The sequence below is a fragment of the Onychomys torridus genome, chromosome 6 (genome assembly GCF_903995425.1).
Source record: "Onychomys torridus chromosome 6, mOncTor1.1, whole genome shotgun sequence".
Classification (NCBI taxonomy): domain Eukaryota; kingdom Metazoa; phylum Chordata; class Mammalia; order Rodentia; family Cricetidae; genus Onychomys; species Onychomys torridus.
In genome coordinates this window covers 4,605,440-4,611,726 of record NC_050448.1, presented here as the reverse complement: position 1 = coordinate 4,611,726, position 6,287 = coordinate 4,605,440, and positions in this window count along the sequence as shown.

The window sequence follows — 6,287 nt, the reverse complement described above, 5'->3', positions numbered from 1 at the left end:
TGATTTTATTTGTAGTTATCCATTTATCTATAAAGACAGAGCAATACTCTGCATTTATATATGTAAGGTTCTCAAGAAAATGTAATAAGAAATGTTAAGGGGAAGTCTTCAATATACATCAAAATATGAAGCTCAATCTAAGCACTGAAAGAAAAATAAGACTGTAGAAAACTAGTAGCCAAACTGTATACTATTTGTGTCTAAGCATCTAATAGTTCCAGGAATGGGAATTAAAAATATTAGCAGACTTGAAGCCCTATTTAAGATAAGTATATGTTTTTGTTACACACACATACATCACTGCTACCATCATATATGTCCTTGAATTTAATACGATGAGAACTTTGACAGGATATAAAAGGGTTTAAGATTTTGTGTATTGGTTTCTTCATTTATGACACTGTAATTTTAATATAGCACTGCTCTGCATAGCATCAAAGGTAGTAGTCTATCAGAGTAGAAGTCTATCCATATATTGAGATCCTTTAAAAAGTGGACTATTGTGGATCTCAGTCCCAGTGGATACATCTACAAAACACTCCAGTGCCTGAGGCTCAGGGATCATTGCTGAAGATGGGGAGGAAAAAACTAGAAGATAAGGATCAGGAAGTTTGCTCTGATATTACATCTCCCAGGAGTGTCAGAAACTAAACACCAAAGTCTCACAATGTAACTGCCCAAACATGAGCTGACGAAGATGACACCAATGGACATGCCAGAGTGGATGAGTAGAAGCTCACAATGCCTCCACTTCACACAAGGAACTGTAGGCAACTTCAGAAAGCTGGGAGTGGAGAAGTGGTCTTGTCCAGTGAAGCACACATCAAATAGTTGTTCAGTACCAAATGGTCAGCCCTGAAACCATACATGCAACTATAATTAGACTTGCCAGTTTATATTTAGGAATGTATATGTATATACATATATATATTTGCAAACAATAATGATCGGTATATGGGTGGTTTGGAGGGTAGAAAGAAAAGGGAGAAATATGAAATATCTCAAAAATATGTTTTTTAAAAATTAAAAATAAGATATAGACAAACATACATGGAAATATTTATTCAACCACAAAAATAATTATGTATCGAAATGGAGAAATGGGTGCAAGCTGAGGTCATCACAGACAGTGAAATAAATCAGATGCAGGAATATAGCAATTGCATGTTCTTTGTCATATGTGCATCCCACATTTGATATAGATTATCATCTATCTTTCTACCTACCTATCCATCCATCCATCCATCCATCTATGCATCATCTGTCTGCCCATCCATCATTTCATCTAGTCTATGTATCTATTTGAAAGAAGAAAGGAGACCAGTTGTTGGGGTGGAGAAGCTGAAGTGTACGGCAGTACATATGGTCAAAGGATATAATATATTCAAAATAATAAACTACCTTTGTTTAAAAACTTCATAGTGGTCCAAATCTAAGAAAAGTCTCGAAACTACATTGTGTTATATTTGAAATAGTTAAAAAAAAATTCAGCTCCTCAACTTTTTTAAAAGGCTGTTAAAGTAATAGAGATATACTGTTAAAAATAGTTACATGTTCACTTAGGTTAAAAAAATTACAGTAAAATATTTTATAATATAGTTAGTAGTTACTTATATTAGCTACCCATTTTGAATACATTTTTACTTTAAATTGGCTTTACCAGGGATTAAATATTAGAGAATTCTTGCTGGATGATGGTAGCTCATGCCTTTAATCCCATTACTCAGGAGGCAGAGGCAGGCAAATCTCTGTGAGTTCATGGCTAGCCTGGTCTACAAAGCGAGTTCCAGGACAACCAGGACTGTTACACAGAAAAATCCTGTCCCAGGGGAAAAAAATAGAGCAATTCTTAACAAAAACTCCTACAAGTTTTGAGAATTTATGTATGTAGCCGTCCCTTTGTATTTTTGGGGCACTGGGTCAAAAACATGGGATAGATGTCAAAACAGATAAATGTTAATGTTAATAAAATATAAGGATTTTCATTTTTATTAAATTTATTTTTCTGTATAATCTGGAGAATGAGCTTAAATGAGCCATATTTGGTTTTCAAGTCAGTTTATTAAGTATGTAGCAATCCAAAGTGAAATAATAAGTACGACAAAGGCTATAGATAGAGAAATAAGTATAGATGATTGATTGATAGATAGATAAGACAGATGATAGATAGATAAAAATATTTTCAAACTGTGCATTGAACACATCCAGTGGAAATCAAGTAGTCAAGCTCCTTGAGGCATTTAGCTAGGGTTCCTGATAGAGTCTTACAATAATCAGTATTCCCTCTAATGAAGATTATCAGAAAAAGAATAAATAACAGCAGAAAGGTGATATCATCGTACTGGGGATTCTCAACATCCAGCAGACATTGAGACTGTCAGCTGCAGCTCTTTGTTGAGCTTTTCCTTCATGGATAAGCTTCTCATCACTGAACTTTTGACTTCTCTTTCCAACTGCAGATATTTTTATGGCATGGAATAAGCATAGTAACACTTATTGGAAAAGGTTGACTTTTGAGCTGTTCTCCAGGGCACAGTGTTTCAAGCCTAGTTCTCTTCCCACCCTGTTCACAGCCCAGGTCCCAGACAAGGGATCTTGGAGAATGCTTGACACATTTGGGTCTCAGGGGAGTGAGGGGCAATCCTGCTTCCAGAGCAGGCTTCTCAGTGAGTCCAAAAAGTCCATGGCATTGTATTGTTAAAATGAAGATTACATGGATATGTATCTTCGTACATACTTTAACTATAATTGATTTATAATACCAATACAAGCTATTTATTTATAATAATTAAAACAATGTAAATTTAAAAAAAGAATTTAAATGCTAGCTAAATGTTACTAGACAATATTTTTGGAATAAGCACAAGAAAAATCCTATTCATCTTCAGTACAGAAACAATGCTTCAACTATATTTGGTTCTCATTTATTGACTCCAAGGTTATGTGTACACAGAGAGGCAATATATAATTTCTCATCATCCTGATAGTGAATATTTGTAGTGACAAAAAATATTATGATCTTGACTAATCTCTAAGAGTCTCAAAGCTGAAAGCATTTTTTAAAGAAAAGGATACAACTTAGATAATAATTCACATTAATTTGAAACTTATGATTTGATATTTTATCAAAAAATAGTCCATAAAACTAAAACAGATTTTCAATGAGTTTTCTATCAACAAGTTCATATTTGTGATTTTGGGGAAAAGTATTTTAATAAAATAAAAACAAGTTCAAATGGCTATTTTTTGTTGAATTCGTACTAAATTAATTGAATTTCATCAAATATGTGAAAAACTTCACAGAGATGCAGGTAAAAATGGAGGAATTCAATTCTATCACAACCAAAAAAATAGAAAGGAAGGGAAAGAGCGAGGGAGAAAAAAGGGAGAAGAAAGGAAGGAAGGGAGGAAGGAAAGAAGGAAGGAAAGAAGGAAGGAAGGAAGGAAGGAAGGAAGGAAGGAAGGAAGGAAAAAGGAAGGAAAGAAGAAAGAAAGGTTAATGCTTTCCAGGATCATTTTGGGTTAATGATTTGCTGGTGTGTATTCTCTGTGGCCTTTAGAGCAATTATTAAGGATCATAGGACTTGGAGTGTTCAGATTCTTATGTGTGAGTGGCAGAAATTGATTGTGGCTAAGTTTAAAGATGGAAAAAAGTAGGACAGCTATTATTCTGTCCACAGAGTCAGTCTGAAGACTGGACTAATGATATTTAAAGATGGGAATGGAGATAATGAAGGTATGTGAAGAACAGAGTGGGTCTCACTGACCATTTCATTAGTATAACATTGCTGGCTGTGCCAACATGTGGCTTTCAACCTTGAGGTAGGACAAAATAAAAAGGAATATCTCCCCTCTAAGACTAATTCTCAGGATGGAATAATAATGGAGTAGAGTTGGAGTAACAAAGTCATGAAAATTCCTCTTCAGTAATAGAAGCAGGGTCTACCTTTCAGCAAAATGACTCATTACACATCAGCTTCCCAAATAAAGGTGTTAGTATGGTATATAATGACAGTCATGACCTCTTAGTTTCTTTCCATTTTATGTAATAAAATACCCTAGCAATTTTTGGGGTAAAAGACTTACTTTGGCTAAAGTTCCAGATTATATTCTGTGACAGTAAAGAAGTCACAACCACAAAAGCTTGAGGGAGCTGATAGCAGAGCAGCCATGATCAGTGACAGAGAGGGAAAAGTGCATGTTAGTGCTCAATTTGTTTATTCAATTTCATGCAATTCATGATCCTCTTCCCAGAGAATGCTGCCACCGAAAGTGAGCTCTTCATACATGATCTCCTACAAGTATACCCAGAGACCCTTCTCTTGGGTAACTCTAGACTCAGTCAGGTTAACAGTCAAAACACAGCATCACATATGACTGATGTACTTTCTGTAGAGATTCTTCCTTTATAGCATGTATAGGGATCTGATTTGCTATCTTCCTGTCTAGAGACATGGCCTGTATTGCCATGGGGATTAGGAAAATTGAAATGGCTTGGCACACAAGCCTACCTAAATATCTGCACTTATTATAATGCCATGGAGGCTAGCTAATGCCCTTCCTAAAGGCCCCTCTTCACAGCACTACCTTCATGCAATGTTCTTTCAGAGTGTCATATCTATGTGTAGATTTCTTTCAGAAGCTGTTTTGTCTTCTATTTTTAGCATAGTCACAACAATTAGAATTTCACTGTGTAATTTTCTAAGCCTTTACAGTTTTCCATTGCTGTGTGGCATCTGCTATTATGTTGAAGTTGTTGAACACCTCATTCTAATTCTAGGGTTTTGTTAAATGTGCACACAGATTTGATGTACAATGTAAATTGAATCTGTGAGGCAACCTATCATTTCCCTTTTAGGTATGATGTTCTATCTCCTGTTTCTATAGATGAAATTATTTGACTTTTTTATTGTAATGAGGGCCCACCTTTTAATTATCTACATACCACCTCCTTCAACTCCAGCCTGGGGAATGGTTGCTCTGCAGTGGTTGTGAACTCTACAAGAATAAGTAGAACAACACAGACTTCAGTCTCAAGTCAGACTGGTGTTTAATGAACACTATTGTAGAAAGGAGACATCTTTTTTCATGTTTATGAAGAAATTCTAGTCAACGTTTTCCTTTTTCACTGACTTTTCTCTGCTTCATGCACAGCTAATCCAAATTACTTGTAATTCTTGAATTTGAAGCTCACTACATACTCACACTGTCTGTAAACTCTTAAAGTAACCTTGCCAGGAACCAGCATTTAAGAGCAAGTTCATATGTTAAGTGATTGATTTGGTTTTATTTTAAAAAAATGCTTTGTCAAAATAATGGTACAAAAGAGGCATGCCTTGATTTTTTTTAAATTCTTGCTCACTTGTAGACTGATCTTTTATTATTTCATCAAGAACTATAAAATGTCTGTATAATTTTTAGATATTTAAAATTAAACACATGTTTCATTCTATATACCATTGACCTCATAAATATACCAGCTCTGAACCATCAAGGATGCAAATGATGGTGATCAATAAAGAAATGAGAAAACAAAGTGGCACAGGCCTGTTCCTGCTCTGGACTTGGGAAGTAGATCTATGCAAATGATCTTCATGACTTGATCGTTACCATACACATTTTCTACTGTGTCTGTGCCATGGTGTATTGGTGAAATTATTAAGGCCACTCCATGTAGTTAAAAGGGAGGTTTATTTTGTGGGGTAACTTACAAATGAAGGGGTAGTTTGCAAGGTCTGGCAAAGGTATAGTGCAGTCCAGTGGTGTTCTCTAGAGCACTCTGCTAGGTCTACCTCCAGCGTCCAGGGTCCCGGAACCAAGAGAGAGACCTCTTCTCGATCCTTGGTCTTCTGCTTCCTCCTCCGCCCTGCCTTGTGGGCGTGACCATTACCGAAGCCTCAATGGGGGTTGGAACTTCCAGGCCAATGCTGGGATGGCTATCCACTACATCGGCGGGAGACAACTAGTGTTGTACTTGGACTAAGCCTGATGTAGGATTGCAGCACCTAGGAAAGGTTAAAATGACTGAAAAGAGTGAAGAGCTAGGAAGCTGTTCAGAAAGATAATTACTGACCCTTCCCCCTTCAAGAGCTTTGTTTCATGTAACATTCCTTCTGCTAAATGGTAAGGAGGGAGAAGTATCAAGTCTTTAAGGTACTTGACAGAGCTAAGCCAAATATAGAAATTTACCGTGAACTGAAATGAGTAGATACAAATGGAAACAAATGTTAAGGCTAGGGGGAGAAGTTAATAACAGTATGAACCTGAATCATAATAGTCTACCATGT